Source organism: Lactuca saligna, chromosome 6, assembly GCF_052625555.1.
Source record: "Lactuca saligna cultivar CGN05327 chromosome 6, ASM5262555v1, whole genome shotgun sequence".
NCBI lineage: Eukaryota > Viridiplantae > Streptophyta > Magnoliopsida > Asterales > Asteraceae > Lactuca > Lactuca saligna.
This window is the reverse complement of record NC_136422.1, coordinates 149,742,301-149,760,351: the sequence shown is the minus strand read 5'-3', so window position 1 is coordinate 149,760,351 and position 18,051 is coordinate 149,742,301. Positions and strand designations below refer to the sequence as shown.

The 18,051-nt window shown below is 43.9% G+C and overlaps 1 pseudogene; it reads right to left on the bottom strand.

The window, feature by feature from the left end:
* Positions 1 to 3,745: 3,745 nt before the first annotated feature.
* LOC145003006 (uncharacterized) lies at positions 3,746 to 17,575 on the bottom strand (annotated as a pseudogene).
* Between the last annotated feature and the right edge of the window lie 476 nt (positions 17,576 to 18,051).

Sequence of the window (18,051 nt, the reverse complement as noted above, 5' to 3'; positions counted from 1 at the left end):
CAGCCTTGAGTTTCTTAAACCGAGAGTCAATAGAGGAAATATGAGATTTATTCTCGGCTTGAATATCAGCTTGAACTGCTTCAAATTTTGCTTGTTCTCCTTGAAGCGAGTGTGTTAGAGAGTCAACCGAAGCATTAACCTTGGTAGCATTGGAGTTGGCATGACCCTTAAGCGACTCTAACAAAAGCTTAGATTCCTGAATAAGATCCTTAACATCCATAGTAGCTTGTTTACACTGGGAAGTAGAATCACCCATAGCAGCTGAGCACTTATCCATGGATTGAGTATATTGCTCCAAGGCTGTATCCATGAAGGCTTTCAGGATAACGTCAACAGGCTTCTAATAACACTCAAGCAGTTTGTCAATCTTCTCATGAGCACTATCAAGTTGGTCCTTAGTAACAGGGGCAACACCATCATCTTCAGTCGGGAGCCGGTAAGGACTGTAGTAAGTGGAGTCATACTCAAAATCATCACATCCAAGAATCGGATTAGAGTCATCCGAAGCAGTAGGTGTAATTGGTTTAGTGGTAATAGGAGGTTCAGTACCAGTAAATGCCCCCGTATCAGATACATTGACATTCACCGGTGGATCGGTTATGGTTGAGGTAATAATAGGTGTTGTAGTGATTATAGGAAGAGTGCTAACTGGTAGTGGTTTGATTGGTGAAGAAATCGATTGTGTTGTAGAAATCGGAGGTATTGGAGCAACCGATTCTGAAACAGTAGGTAGTGGTGGAGATGGAGGAGTAGGAGCAATCGAAACTGAAATAGTGACTTTTGGTGGTGAATCAGGTAGAGTAGGTACCTTGGTATGGAGGTCATCAGTTGGAGTTGGAGATCTAGGAGATGTGTCTCCTCTCGGTGAGTCCTCAAGATGAACTCTTTCTTCCTCATCAGCCGATGTAGACCTTCTTACCATCCTCTTAATTTTCTTAGGATGAGCCGAAGATCCCCCTTTCTCTGAGTTCCGCTTCTTGGATCCCTCCTTATCACCCTTCGTTGATTTGTCAACTTTTGAAGACACACCCACTCCTGGATCAGCAGGCTTTTCTTCCTTCTTTTTACCACGTTTAGAAGGTTTTTCCACGGCTTCCAAAGTTGCCTTCATCTCAGGGATTATTTGGCGAGGACCAGTAGGACTGAGTTTGCGATAAGCTTCTATAACATTGCTGTTTAGTGGAACCCAGCGAGACATTGTCTCAGGGATGGAGCCAATATGAGTGTATCTGGATGCATTAGCGATAATCACCTTCTTGGTGTGAAAAGTGGTCACAGAGGATAACAAAACATCCTTCATCATCGGAATGTTAAGTGAAGAGATGGCTCTTTTCGTAACAATCGTCCAGAATCACCAACAAGAAATCTATGAATGATTGTTCGAAGAATTGAGGCTTTGCACCAGTTGAGACCAAATCAATGACCCATAGTCTAGATTGAGGCTATTGTAAAGACCATACAGAATGATCATGAAGCACTTGTTGGAACCATCTGACCGTGCTACCCTTTCACCCAAACCCTTGTGAAGTAGAGTTAATAACCCATTCCATTATGGTGGTAGACACGACTTCTTGAACTTCGTAAAAGAAACAAGAACCTCAGTATAGCCCATCTCACAGAACATGGAAAAGAGGTGAGTTGTCATAATAAAATCAGGAGAGATTACAGAGGCATCGACTGCAATCCCTAACAATGAACAGAATCGAACTTTTGAAATTGAAGTCTTGCGATTAAAGATTTGAAAGTAAATCCTATCCTTGTTCTTGTCATATGAAGCACTAGAGTAAACCTCCAATAACAGAGACATCGGAACATATTCCACCTGAGATAGTGCCAAAACCAGTGGAGAATACTTAAGGCATTCAACAACCTGGAACATGTAGTAGTCGTACATAAATAGAGTCAGTTCAATGATCAAGTTCTGGTTGGGTTTGATCACTAGTAGGGAAGATGAAGCAGATTGGTCATGGTGAGAAGATGAATCCGCCATTGTTGAATAAAGAAGATGAACAATTGAGAATCGCCTGTTATATTCGAGAGATGGTGAAGAAGGTAAGAAAGGACAATGGGTGTGAGAAACCCTTTATATACCATTGCCATGAGAGATAAAGAATCTTCTGTTATGATTACATGATCTCTGAACATTCGCCTGAAAAAGCGGGATTTGACAGCTTGGTTTCCCCAGATAAACATCATCACGCGTGTGGCTAGGAGTCGTTTCAAATTCACACGCCCATTTCCATCCTTATCTGTAAAATGGGTTCAAATTCTCATCCACACAATGCCTCGTCAACTGAATTTTCTGCTTGCACAACACATAGGTCAATCAAAATGCACTTGAAAACGATTATTAGTATTTTGGAAAATTACAAAAAAAGAATTTCGTGCAAGAGTGACAAAGATAAAGAAATAAATCAAACGTATATAAGATGTGAGTGATGTCTTAAACCGACATAAAGCAATTGATTCCGGGCACGAATCTATTCCTTCAAAGTCAAGAGAGACTTGAAGTGCTTGCATGGTTCCGCGAAAAATTACGATCGACTGTCTGTTAATAAACATCGAAAGGCTTCTTTTCAACTATCGGCTCTAAAGGTTGCTTATCTCCAACCGAACCTCGATACTTAATGAAAGACCGAAGGTCAGGCAAAGTACTTGTGAGACCGATGTGGTCTATTGAACAAGTAGGTGAGATATGTGTATAAGTGGTTAGAAATTGAAATCTCAAAAATAAAACAAAACTGGACCTTCTGGGAAGAAACGCCTTGGTGTTAGACAATTTCATCAAGATCTCGCATAAAAATGAAAAAGAGATTTCAACCGGTAACAAGTTAAATCTTGAATATTCAAATTCACTATTAATTCCTTATTGGTATTGTATTGTGGGTCTCACTCAGCACGTGGTATACGCAGCTAAGATCATCAACATAGATTTTGGGTAACCATAAACCTCAGTGGTAAAAACCGAGAGTCTCAAGGGTTACGTTGTGAACCGAAAGTAGATGAAAAATATTGATTAGGTGGTTAAAGAACCGAAAGTACCTCTCCTGTTAAAGATTGACAAAGCAGTAAACTCTCAACTACTTTGAGAAGATTAAGGTAGCTCGTGACGTGAGAGAATTTGGCTTGATTGGGTAGAAACGATAGGTATAGATCGAATCATAAAGGCCTAGTTGTATAATGAGAAATTTCATACCTTCCCTTGTTTTAAGAGCACGGACTTTCTATGTCTTAGAGACCTAAAAAAAATTAAGAAACCACACGAAAAGCAAATTTTTTTTGGAATATTTATTTAAAAAAGCTTAATAAAACTCAAAAGAATTTTTTTTGTGTGTATTTGTTAAAATAAATAAACAAAACTTAATAAAATTCAAAAGAAGAAAAAAATATTTTTGTGTTTTTGTTGACAGAAAAACCTAAAAAAAATTGAAATAAATAAGAAAAAGAAAAAAAAATTGTGAACAAATTATACAACCAAAACAAACCTTTAGAGATTTTAAAGTGAGATAGATCGAGCGTTCAACTAATATCGGTTCCTTAAAAGTATGGAGCCGAAATAGACCGAGCGGTCGGCTTATATCGGTTCCCTAAAATTACGGAGCTGAAATAGACCGAGTGTTCGGCTTATATCGGTTCCCTAAAATTATGGAGCCGAAATAGACCGAGCATTCGGTTCATTTCGGTTCCTTAATTTTCATGAAACCAAAATAGACCGAGCCACGTTCTATTACACTTAGCTAACCTTTTACGTAGACGAAAGGTGTTTTGATACGAACTCTGCTTCGATCACACCTAAGCCATGTAGTATTCTATTAAAACTCATTTCAGGCAACGCCTTAGTGAAAATATCGGCAAGCTGATCTGATGATCGAACAAAGTGAACTTCCACATTTCCATCTTCAACATGGTCTTTGATGAAGTGGTATCTCAGTGCAATGTGTTTGGTCTTGGAGTGCTGCACTGGATTATGACATATCCTTATCGCACTTTCAGAATCACAGTAAAGCGGAATCTTCTTCAAACTTAAACCATAATCTCTGAGCTGACTTTGTATCCATACCACTTGCGATGTACAGGATGCAGCTGCAATGTATTCAGCCTCGGCTGTTGAAAGTGACACACATGTATGCTTCTTTGACTGCCAACTAACAAGCTTTCCATCAAGGAATTGGCATCCTCCCGTTGTGCTCTTTCGGTTCAATCCGCATCCACCAAGACCTGCGTCTGGAAATGCTTGAATAAAGATATCGGAATTCGCTGGATACTAGAGACCGAGAGATGAGGTTCGCTTTAAATAGCGAAAGATGTTCTTCACAGCTATCATATGAGGTTCTCTTGGATTAGCTTGAAATCTGGCACAATAGACGACTGAGTACATTATATCTGGTCTACTAGCCGTCAAATACATGAGAGATCCTATCATTTGACGATAGAGTGTCATGTCTACAGCCGGTTTATCCAGAGATGGCATCAATTTAGTGCCAAACGCCATAGGAACCTTCACTTTCGAATCTCCCTTCATTCCAACTTTTGTTAGCAAGTTCTTGGGGTAAGCCTCCTGATTTATGAATATACCTTCTGGTCCCTGTCTAATGTTCACTCCAAGAAAAACGTTAATCGAACCCATTGCGCTCATTTCAAATTTAGTCTCCATCAACTTCCTGAATTTAGCTGTTAGGCTAGGATCCGTAGAGCCGAAGATGACGTCATCGACATAGATTTGAACAATAATCAAATGTTCGCCCTCTTTCTTACGAAAGAAGGTTGGGTCAACCGAACCTTGTTTAAACTTAGACAGTTTAAGGAAACGAGTTAAGGTTTCATACCATGCTCTCGGTGCTTGCTTTAGACCATACACCGCTTTGTCTAGAACATAGCAATAATCAGGATAGTTTTCATTTACAAACCCAGGTGGCTGCTCTACGTACACAGCTTCTTCCAGTTCTCCATTTAAGAAGGCACACTTCACATCTCCATTTGAAAGACTTCGAAGTTTTTATGAGCAGCATAGGCAAGAAATATTCTCACTGATTCCAATCTAGCTACTGGAGCGAACGTCTCTTCATAGTCCATTCTCTCTTCTTGGCAGTATCCCTTTACCACTAGCCGAGCCTTGTTCTGAATGACGTTGCCCTCTTTATCCAGCTTGTTCCTGAATACCCATTTTAATCTGACCACAGAAGCATCCTTAGGAGTGGGAATCAATCTCCAAACACGATTTCTTTCGAACTCATGCAGTTCGTCTTGCATTGCCTGTACCAAATCGGCATGATCAAGTGCAGTATGGACCGTCTTTGGTTCGATTTTGGAGACAAACGAATTAAACATGAAAAATTCGACTTGAGAAAATAATGCAGTCTGCTTCGCTTTCATTTGAGAACGAGTAAGAATTCTTTTAGATGATTCACCAATGATCTGTGTTTTGGTGTGATCCCTTGTCCATTTAATCAGGGGAGGATAATTCGGATCATAAGTTGGATCCAATTCTGCATTGACCACTTCTTCGAGTTCTGATTCATCATCTTTGTCATTTGTATTGTTATTCTCCCCCTCAAATGGCGAAGTATATCCAACGCCAGGTTCAGGTATTTCTCCCTCAGTTAGAGTGGGATGCTCCCCCTCGGTTGGAGATGGATTTTCCCCTGCTGCTGGATGCTTCCCCTCGAATTGAGCTTTATTAGTTGGAGTTGGATGTGTTCCCTCGACATGCAGTTCTACTGTGTTGGAAACAGAGGGTTGACTCTCGGCTGCTATAAGAGGATCGGTTTCAGCAGCATGTACAACTTCATCGATGATTTTCTTCAGATGATCAACTTTTTTGTCCGCTGCATTCTCCTCCGAATTAATGGCCTTTTCTGGTTCATCAAATAACCTTGTGTTTTCTTCAAACAAGTTGGAAATTGGAGCTGAGACTAGACTAGTTTCAGGGAAGATTTCTAGTGTACTTCTGTCAGTTGATTGAATTTTCTTAACATAATTGTCATCAAAGGTAACATAGTAGGTTTCTTCGAGGTGCTTGGATCGTTTGGTTAGAACCCTATATTCCTTTGAGGTCAGTGAATACCCAAGAAATATCCCTTCATCTGCTTTGACGTCAAACTTGTTTCGGTTCTCCTTGGAGTTAAAAATGAAACATCTGGAACCAAACACATGGAAAAATTTTATGTTGGGCTTTCGATTGTTTAGGATATCGTATGGGGTTAAGGTGAATCTCTTGTTGAGAAGGGATTGGTTCTGAGTGTAGCAAGCACATGCGATGGCATTATCGCAGAAATACAGAGGAAGTGAAGAGAAAGATAGCATCGTGCAGGCAGCTTCACATAGAGATCAGCTTCGCCTTTCAAAGATTCCGTTTTGCTGTGGAGTGTAAGGAGCGGAGAAGTTGTGAGTTACTCCTCTTTCATCCAAGTAGTCTTCAAACTCCTTATTTTTAAACTCAAGCCCATTATCGCTTCGAATGTTCCTTATAGTCTTTTGTAGTTGCACCTCGACCTGCTTGATGAATGCTTTCAACTTGGGAGTTGCTTTAGATTTCTGTTTAAGAAAGAAAATCCAGTTGAAGCGAGAAAAATCATCTACAATAACAAGTATGAACTTACTACCACCGATTCTTTCGATAACCGAAGGTCCACACAAGTCAATATGCAGAAGCTCAAGAGGTTCAATGATTTTTGTATTGATGCGCGTGGGATGACTCTTTCGGCTCTGCTTGCCCATATCACATGCTGCACAAAGGTGCTCCTTATTGAATTTCAGAGGAGGAAGACCTCAAACATGATCACCCAACACCAGTTTGTTGATGTCATTGAAGTTTAGATGCGAGAGTCGTCTATGCCATAACCAGCTTTCATCAGATTTTGCTTTAGCCAGTAGACATATCATAGGTTTGCCCTTGATGGGGTTGAGAATGAGAGGATACATCTCTCCCTTGCGTTGAGACTTCAACAGAACTTTCTTCGTGTTCTTCTCAATGATTTCTGATCCATTATCATCAAACGACACTTTCAGTCCAATTCCAACCACTAGTTGCGAAACACTGATGAGGTTGTGCTGCAAACCTTCCATGTACGCAACTTTTCAAATTGAGAATTCCCCATTTGTTATCATACCATATCCTTTTATTGTTCCAAATGAGTCGTTTCCATACTTCACACATCCACCATCTTTTAGGGACCGAAACTCCCTCAGCTCTTCCTTCCTTTCTGTCATGTGACGTGAGCAGCCACTGTCAACATACCATTCGTCGTCGAACTGCTCGTCACTTAACACCTGCAATTTTAAGCAGATTTAGGAACCCAAAGTATCTTGGGCCCTGGTAAGTTTTTCACAGAAAAGGGAATAACAACAAGAAGATCAACCAAATATGTAATTTTAACTAAAGTGGTTTCATCTTTGCTTTTGATGGTGTACACCTTTATTTTATTTTTATCTTGTTTAAATTGAGGTGTATTAGATGGTGTCTTGTTAGCAGGAATTTTCTTAGGATTCCTAGGTTCAGCTGACTTTTTCGTATTAGTGTTATCTGTCTCAGAGTCAAGCTTTCCTTTTCCTTTAACATCTTTCAAGGATTGTTTCTTGTGTGTTTGGCGAGAATGACCGAAATAGGATTTTCGGCTCTCATCCTTGGGTTTTGAACCGAGACTGGAAGTTCGACTCTGATCCTTGAGTTTTGAACCGATACTGGAGGTTCGGCTCTGGGATCTGAAGTTAGGATCAAAATTAGGATGTTGGTTATGAACTTTGGTATTTTGAGGACCGAAAGTTGAGGTTCGGTTCTTAGAGTGAAAGGAATTTGGACCGGAATTTGGCTTTCAGTTCAACTGACTGTTTGCCTGGTATGATTGACTACCAGCTTGAGCATCCTTCTTGATTTGGACAAAGTCAGGATTTGGAGACTTCCAAAACTGTTTTCTCTCACTCAAGTTTTTCATGTACCTTTGATTTTTTGGCGCTTTTGATCGGCCAGTTATTTTTGAGATTTATGGATATTGAAGCTTGGTTTTGGCTTTGGCTTTGGATTTGGATTTCCCTTATGAGTCACGGTGTAAGATCCGGATTCCCAGGTATATTATTTTATACTTTTATTTTTGGAGGTTGTGAGGGGACTCAGCGAGTTGGTACTTAGACTTGCCAAGTAGGGTCGTAGATTCTTATCCGGGTTCATGGCTGGACTCGGCGAGTCCCCGCTGTTTAATGAAACCCTAGTTTCCTGGGTTTGGGACCTATTTAAAGGCCCTTAGGGACGTCATTTGCGGCTACCAAACCCCAGAGAGAAACCCTAAAGTAGGTAGAGCGTTTGTGAGAGGATAGGAGCCATTTCTTGATCTTTGTGATTGATTCTTGCAAGAAGGAGGTGTTTCCAGCTTAGAGGAGACCAAGGAGGTTGTGCATCTATGGATTTCGAGCAAGAGACTTCATCTTTGAGGTATTATATCGCCCCTTTATCTGTTTTGTGGAAGGAATCCATAGATGTAGAGTTTTATGACCTTTATTGGAAGAAGATTGTGAGGATATGGCCCTATTCACTTTGATACTTCAGATATGGACCCATAGTGGTCTATAGAGCTTATCTCAGCTTGCTTTATGTTGAGATATGGAGGTGTTGAGCTAAGGATGTTACTCTTGGGGCTAAATCATCAAGTGAAGCCTCCTAGACGTCCCATGAGTGTCAAGATTCGAACTTTACATGTTTATCAGGCTTGCGAAGGTCAGATCTATGGATTCAAGGAATAGATCTGACCATACGAGGGCATTTGGGTTTGTGCATGGCATGAACTCGCCGAGTGCAAGGGCAAACTCGGCTAGTAGGGTTAGGGTTTCCCGTGAATCACTCAGTGAGTGGATTTTCCGAGTTGGAGGAATTATTCAGTGAGTCAGGGGGGATTAGAGGACTGGAGTTCAAAGCGGAACTCGCTGAGTTGATCTTGAGACTCGGCGAGTTGGTCGGGGTGGCCCCACGATTCATGCCAGGTGTGACTCGTCGAGCAAGGGGAGGAACTCGACGTGCCAAGCGAGACTAAAGAGTTATTGGACACGTGTAAACTCGCCGAGCCGCCCAAGTACTCGATGAGTTGGGTCAAAGCTTGACCGTTGACTTTGTTCACTTTTAGGATTTGGTCAACAATGTGGCTTTTGAGTCAAAGAGGGGTAAAATGGCCTTTTGCCCTTCTGAGGGTGCCAAGAGATGGTTGAGTTTAGTCCCAAGAGATATATTTATGAGAGTATTTACTTTATGTGATTAGGCGGAGGCTAGATCGTATTTCTACTGAGTTAGAGATTTACCGAGACAACTAAGGTGAGTCTTCTCACTATACTGTACCTGGAAGGGTACCTATGTGTGACCGAAAGGTCTGGTATGCTATGAGATATATGCATTGTATGCTATGAGTTGCCTGTTTCGTATGCGCTATGTATGTGATATGTATGTTATGCTTGATATGGGCCAGAAGGCATTATGATATGGGCCGGAAGGCATTATGATGTGGACCGGAAGGTCGGGGAGTTATGGACCGAAAGGTCTACATGGGTAGGACCGGAAGGTTTACCGGGTTGGGAAGGAAGTCCCATGAGACACATGGACCGAAAGTTCGTGTGGAGTATGGCCTGGAAAGGCGTATGTATGTAAGTGGTATATTGGGGAACTCACTAAGCTTCTTGCTTACAGTGTTTATGTGTAATGTGTTTCAGGTACTAGTGAGGACCCTTGGAAGGCGCCGACATGACTCGTACACACACACACACAGGCGGATTTGGATATGATTGGTCTTGGGATTGATATGTTTTGTATTATGACCATGTTACATTGGATTTTATGGGTTGTCTTGAATGAAATTATGTTATAAAGAAATGAAAAATTGTTTTGAAAATTTACGTTGTTACAAGTTGGTATCAGAGCCTTGGTTTGAGGGATTCGGATGCACCTTCGGGCGTAACTGAACTCAAACTGAGGATTTGAGAAAATTTTCAAACGATAAAAACTATTTTTTCTAAAAAGCAAGAGATTTTGAGACAACCAGAGCGGAGTAGTGTGTACGGTCAGCCAGCGCCCGAACGGTGAACCCCCAAAATGCCCTTACCTTATCTGTTATGAGAGATGATATGTTATATTATGCATGCTAGAGCTGGCTAGGTATTCATGTTAGGACTAGAGTGGCCTGATTCTGTGATGCCTTAGCCTACAAAGGATTGTGCTGCTATGTGATAATTGAGAGTGAGTAGGTAGCAGTGAGGGGATGATAAGAGGTCTACCGAAGGGTAGCCTATGCTAGTGAGATATAGAGTACTTGTGATCTGGGATCCAAGGAGGAGGACTTAGGGTGAATATTGATGCGGTGTAGGCAGTAGTATAAGGGCCCGTACTATCGAAGACACCGGAGCAGTGCGCACTCTAAGTAAGAATCCTTTGGATACTAAGGAACAAGTAGGGTTTAGTTATCGAGTGCGAGCATGCTCGAATGAGTCATTGATATCGTTGTGTTATATTTCAAAGACATCATGGTTGGGACACGCCACAGACCTGAGGCGAGCGGTGTGAGTGACGAGGAGCTTCGTCATATGATCCATGATGAGGTGGCTGCGATGATTAGGGCCGAGATTCCGGAGATGTTTGGGTCTATCAAGACCACACTAATTGAGACTTTCGATAAGCGGTACGCCACGGTGAATGAGGCTGCAGCCGTTGCAGCTACAACAGCTGTGGCTGCTGCCAGGCCTTAGGGAGGTGACTCGTTGTTGTTTCGGGAGTTCAAAAACATGAAGCCACCTGAGTTTGATGGGACGTGGGATCCAATCGCTGCGATGAGATGGATTGCTGATATTGAGGGATGCTTCTATGCGTGTTCATGTCCGGAGCATCTGAGGGTACGGTTCGCTTTGAACCAGCTTCTCTTGGGAGCGAAGGATTGGTGGATGTTCGTGACGACGAGCTTCACTCTTGCAGATATTTCAGCGGTGACCTAGGAGAGGTTCACCGCCATGTTCAGAGACGAGTATGTTCCCCCGATGGAGAGGGAACGGTTGGTTCAGGAGTTCTTGACCCTCAAGAAGGGTAATGACTCGGTTACTGTGGTCACCGGGAAGTTTCATGAGAGGGCGATGTTCTGTGCTGAGCAGGCACGAATGATCCGGTATTTGGGCATTCTAAGGAGGGACATTCGAGAGTTCGTGTCGAACTCGACGTACCGGACATTTGTTGAGCTCCAGGCAAATGCCCGGAAGAGGGAGATTGAGTTAGAGACTCAGGACAGGGAGGAGGCCGAGTTTCAGAGGATGGATCGGCGGCCAGCTCAGTCTCAGCCGGCAGCCAAGCGGACCAAGTCCGCTGATTCGAGAACTGGAGGCCAGAAGGGCCGCACTTGCAGAAAGTGCGACAAGGGTCATGAGGGGGCCTGTCGATCGGGTGCTTGCTACAAATGTGGCAAGGTGGGGCATATCGCCAAGGATTGCCCCAAGGGATTTATGGTTTGCTTTCATTGCAACCAGACTAGCCATCGGAAGGCCGAGTGTCAACAGTTGCGTCAGGGATCTGCAAATGCTGCTAGGGTTACCGAGGTTTGACCAGTGAAGGCCGAGGCTCCGAAGGCTCATGGGAGAGCTTTCTAGTTGACTACGGAGGAGGTCCGCACAGCGCCCGATGTTGTGGCTGGTATGTATTCTGTATTATCTTTTTATTGAGATATTGTGCTTATATGATGTTATGCATAGGTACTTTTCTTGTGAGTTCTGTACCTGCTTTGGTGTTATTTGAATCGGTTGCGAGTCGGTCATTTGTTTCTTTGGCATTTAGTCAGCACATTAGTATCCGTCGAGAGGCGTTGATTCGACCTCTGCGAGTTTGCATAGCTGACGAGCGAGCAGTGTATGCTATGGATGTGATTCGAGGATGTATTCTTGAGATATTCAGTGTGGAGTTCCCGATAGATCTGGTTCCGATTGCGATAGGGGCGTGTGTGTTATAGTGGGCATGGATTAATTGAGCCGATTCGGAGCTGTTATAGACTGCGAGCGTCAGTTGGTGACGATACGAGACCCTAGTGGGGGAGTACTTACGTTGTATGGTGAGGGAACCCGATGTGGGTCAGCATTTTGCTCGGATGCCAGGGAGAGGTAGAGTTTGCAACAGGGCTGTAGTGGATTCATAGCCTATGTGATGGACACACAATTGGCCGCTGGGAGGCCAGGTTCGATTGATGAGGTTCTGATAGTGTGCAAGTTCCCGGATGTTTTTCCCGAGGAATTTCCAGGTGTGCCTCCCGAGAGGCAAGTGGAGTTCCGTATCGATTTGATTCCGGGAGCAGCACCTGTCGCCAAGGCGCCTTATCGTCTCGCGCCGCCAGAGATGCAGGAGTTATCCTCGCAGCTACAAGAGCTGTTGGGGAAGGGGTTTATTCGACCAAGTAGCTCTCCTTGGGGAGCATCGATTATTTTTGTCAAGAAAAAGGACGGTTCACACCGGATGTGCATTGATTACCGGGAGTTAAACAAGTTGACGGTCAAGAACCGTTATCCGTTGCCGAGGATCGATGATATGTTCGATCAGTTGCGTGGGGCGTCTTGGTTCTCCAAGATAGACTTGAGGTCGAGTTATCATCAGATGAGGGTTCGGGATGAAGATATCCAGAAGATAGCGTTCAGAACTTGTTATGGGCATTACGAGTTCGTGGTGATGCCTTTTCGGCTCACCAATGCACCAGCTGCGTTCATGGATCTCATGAACAGGGTGTGCAGACCGATGCTGGATCGGTCGGTAATCATATTCATTGATGATATTTTGGTGTATTCGAGGTCGAGAGAACAACATGAGGAGCATTTGAGGGAGATCCTCAGAGTTCTGAGATCGGAGAGGCTTTATGCCAAATTCTCCAAGTGTGAGTTCTGGTTACGAGAGGTCCAGTTCTTGGGACATCTCGTCAACTAGAATGGGATATTGGTCGATCCGGCCAAGATTGAGGCGGTCATGAGGTGGGAGGTGCTGAGATCGCCCACCGAGATCAGGAGATTTCTAGGATTGGCTGGCTATTATCGGAGATTTATTAAGGATTTCTCCAAGATTGTCGTACCACTCACCAAGTTGACCCGGAAGGGTGTCACTTTTTCCTGGGGTCCGGAGCAGCAGAACTCATTTGAGACACTTCGCCAGAAGTTGTGTGAAGCCCTGGTGCTAGAACTCCCAGAAGGGGTGGAGGATTTTGTGGTGTACTGTGATGCATCGATATCCGGGTTGGGAGCAGTGCTTATGCAGAAGGGGCATGTGATAGCTTATGCATCGAGGCACTAAAGCCTCATGAGTCGAGGTATCCCACCCACGACCTGGAGTTGGGGGCTGTGGTGTTCGCCCTCAAGTTCTGGCATCACTATCTGTATGGGGTTCGGTGTACCATATACACTGACCATAAGAGTCTGAAGTACTTGATGGATCAGCCCAGCCTAAATATGCGCCAGAGGAGATGGTTAGATGTGGTAAAGGATTATGATTGTGAGATCTTGTACCATCCATGCAAGGCTAATGTTGTAGCCGATGTCTTGAGCCGTAGGGTGGAGAGCGCCCCAATACGAGACGTTTGTATGAGATTGACAGTGATGACTCCGGTGTTGGACACCATTCGGGGGGCCCAGGCGGAAGCCGTGAGACCGGAGAACCGCAAAAGGGAGTGGGTGATCGGGCAGGTATCGGAGTTCCTTACCGATAGTCGAGGACTTATGACATTTCAGGATCAGGTATGGGTACCGTTTGTGGGCGGGGCGCGTACCATTTTGATGGAAGAGGCTCATCGATCGAAGTTCTCGATCCATCCCGGGGCCACTAAGATGTATTTGGACCTGAAGAGGCAGTATTGGGGTCCCTGTATGAAGAGGGATGTCGCATGGTTTGTAGAGAGATGACTGACCTGTCGCAGGGTTAAGGCCGAGCACCAACGTCCACATGGTAAGCTGCAGCCGTTAGAGATTCCCGAGTGGAAATGGGAACAAATTTCTGTGGATTTCATCACCAAATTGCCGATGACTGCGAGAGGTGTTGATGCAATTTGGGTGATTGTGGACAGGCTGACGAAGAGCGCTCATTTCCTTGCTATCAGTGAGAGCTCTTTTGCGGAGAGGTTGGCAGAGATATACGTAAGGGAGGTGGTATTGCGGCATGGGGTGCTGATCTCGATTGTCTCAGATCGAGATGTGCGTTTCACTTCCAGATTCTGAAACAAAATTTCATGAGGAATTGGGTACGAGGCTGCGTTTTAGTACCGCATACCACCCACAGACTGATGGGCAGAGTGAGCGGACGATTCAGACGCTCGAGGACATGCTCCGAGTCTGTGTGTTGGATTTCGGCGGGAGTGGGGACACGGACTTGCCCTTTGCAGAGTTTTCCTACAACAACAACCATCATTCGAGCATTGGTATGCTACCCTTTGAGCTGTTGTATGGGAGGAGGTGTCGGACCCCCATTTGATAGGGAGAGGTAGGGCAGCGTGTGATGGGTAGTACATAGATCGTGCTTCAGATGACAGAGCAAATACAGCAGGTCAGACAGAGGTTGTTGACCGCTCAGAGTTGCCAGAAGTGTTATGCGAACAGGCGCCGGTCCGAGCTCGAATTTATGGTCGGCGACTTCGTGCTCCTGAAGGTCTCTCCTTGGAAAGGAGTGATCCGATTCAGGAAGATGGGCAAGCTGGGGCCACGATATATTGGTCCTTTCAGGGTGATCACGAGAGTAGGAAGGGTAGCCTACCGGTTGGAGCTACCTGCGGAGTTGGGTCAGATTCATGACACCTTCCACGTGTCGCAGCTAAGAAAGTGTATAGCCGACGAGTCGGAAGTGGTGCCACTAGAGGATATTCAGGTGGATGTGATCCTGAACTATGTTGAGAGACCGGTGGCTATCAGGGATCAGAAGATCAAGGTTCTGAGGAACAAGGAGGTGCCTCTGGTGCAGTTCCAGTGGCAGTATCGGAAAGGGTCAGAGTTGACTTGGGAGCCAGAGCGGGAGATGCGGGAGCAACATCCCGAGTTGTTTGCGGAGTAAGACTTTGAGGACAAAGTATGATTCTAGTGGGGGAGAATTGTAACATCCAGATTCCCAGATATATTATTTTATTCTTTTATTTTTGGAGGTTGTGAGGGGACTCTGCGAGTTGGTGCTTAGACTCGCCGAGTAGGGTCGCGGATTCTTATCCAGGTTCATGGCTGAACTCGGCGAGTTCATGAGGTGGACTCAGCGAGTCCATGTTGTTTAATGAAACCCTAATTTCCTGGGGTTGGGACCTATTTAAAGGCCCTTAGGGTCGTCATTTGCGGCTACCAAACCCCAGAGAGAAACCCTAAAGGAGCTAGAGCGTTTGTGAGAGGATAGGAGCCATTTCTTGATCTTTGTGGTTGATTCTTGCAAGAAGGAGGTGTTTCCAGCTTAGAGGAGACCAAGGAGGTTGTGCATCTGTGGATTTCGAGCAAGAGACTTCATCTTTGAGGTATTATATCGCCCCTTTATCTGTTTTGTGGAAGGAATCCATAGATGTAGAGTTTTATGACCTTTATTGGAAGAAGATTGTGAGGATATGGCCCTATTCACTTTGATACTTCAGATCTGGACCCATAGTGGTCTATAGAGCTTATCTCAGCTTGCTTTATGTTGAGATATGGAGGTGTTGAGCTAAGGATGTTACTCTTGGGGCTAAATCATCAAGTGAAACCTCCTAGACGTCCCATGAGTGTCAAGGTTCGAACATTACGTGTTTATCAGGCTTGGGAAGGTCAGATCTATGGATTCAAGGAACAGATCTAACCTCAGGAGTCCATTTAGGTTTGTGCATGGCATGAACTCACTGAGTGCAAGGGCAGACTCAGCGAGTAGGGTTAGGGTTTCCCGTGAATCACTCAGTGAGTGGACTTGCCGAGTTGGGGGAATAACTCAATGAGTCAGGGGGGATTAGAGGACTGGAGTTCAAAGCGGAACTCGCCGAATTGATCTTGAGACTCGGCGAGTTGGGTCGGGGTGGCCCCGCGATTCATGCCAGGTGTGACTCGTCGAGCAAGGGGAGGAACTCGACGATCCAAGCGAGACTAAAGAGTTAGTGGACACATGTAGACTCGCCGAGCCGCCAAAGTGCACTCGACGAGTCGGGTCAAAGCTTGACCATTGACTTTGTTGACTTTTAGGATTTGGTCAACAATGTGGCTTTTGAGTCAAAGAGGGGTAAAATGGTCTTTTGCCCTTCTGAGGGTGCCAAGAGAGGGTTGAGTTTAGTCCCGAGAGATATATTTATGAGAGTATTTACTTTATGTGATTAAGCGGAGGCTAGATCGTATTTCTACCAAGTCAGAGACTTACCGAGACATCTGAGGTGAGTCTTCTCACTATACTGTACCTGGAAGGGTACCTATGTGTGACCGGAAGGTCTGGTATGCTATGAGATATATGCATTGTATGCTATGAGTTGCCTGTTTTGTATGCGCTATGTATGTGATATGTATGTTATGCTTGATATGGGCCGGAAGGCATTATGATGTGGACCGGAAGGTCAGGGAGTTACGGAACGTAAGGTCGACACGGGTAGGACCGGAAAGTTTACCGGGTTGGGACGAAAGTCCCATGAGACACATGGACCGGAAGGTCGTGTGGAGTATGGCCTGGAAAGGCGTATGTATGTAAGTGGTATATTGGGGAACTCACTAAGCTTCTTGCTTACAGTGTTTATGTGTAATGTGTTTCAGGTACTAGTGAGGACCGTAGGAAGGCGTCGACATGACTCGTACACACACAGGCGGATTTGGATATGATTGATCTTGGGATTGATATGTTTTGTATTATGACCATGTTACATTGGATTTTATGGGTTGTGTTGAATGAAATTATGTTTTAAAGAAATGAAAAATTGTTTTGAAAATTTACGTTGTTACACACGGCTGGATGGGACTCCTTCTTGGGTTCTTCTGGTATCTCTTTCGTTCCACTTGTGCTTGGTTTGGCGAAACTTGAGGGTTTGTTAATGGGTTCTGGAACATATCTACCTTTCACCCTCCATGAGGTTTGCTCTGACAAGCCAACAGTTTCATCTGCATTATCAATAGGAGCTGACCAGAAGAAATCATCACAACCTCCAGCGTTGTCTTGATCTATCAAAATTTTCAGTTCAGCTGTTTGTCTTTCTGTTACTCCTTTAACAGCATAGACTTGATTTGGTACCGTTTGAACTTTTTGGTAGACCACTGCCTTTTCTGTGACCTTCTTCGACTTGTTATCTGACAAGCGAGCGTATTCAACCGAGTTTTCGGATATAAGTGGTTTTTCAGTCTTGGTTTTGCTCTTCAGAAACTCTGAGCAATCGATTACGTCTTCCACGAAGATCTCACTCATCTCACTTTCATCATCGAACTCAGATGTACTCTCAATATTCATCTTATGTTCGGTCATCAATTTTGCATTTGATGAGTCAAATGATTTTAAGGTCTCGGTTTTACTTTTTAACTTATCGTTTTCATCTAAGAGTAGTTTTAACATGCATTTATGTTCCTTAGAATCAATCAAAGTTTCAATTTTGTCCAGATCTATTTTATAAGAAATGGAAGTTTCTTCCGAGGACATGATTGATTCACATTCAACAATGACCTCATCCTCCTTGAACTCAAGGAAGGGCAAGATTATTTTATGAATCTTTTTCCCTATTTCACAATCTAAATGCAATTGCATGATATTAGTGTATAACCATTTAGAAATCAAGCAAAAAAATTACGTTGTTTCAAAAATCTTAAATTGTCTAGTTGCAAATAAATTATTTCATCCCTAGCGCTAACTAACTCCTGCTCCTTTAGCTCAATCCATCTTCGTCTCTCCTCACTCTTCGTTGACAACCTGCTAATTTGGTCAGTTAGGTTAGAATTTGTTAAGCGAGTTTGCATGAGACTTCCACTTAGATTATTAAATCTAAATTTTAGGTCATTTAATTCCTTTTTATAATCGATTGCTGGAATTTTAAGAGATTCAAGAAGGGATTGTACCTTTTTGATCAAACGATCGCAGTCGTTGATCTTCTCACTGACAGGCTTGGATGCAAAACATTT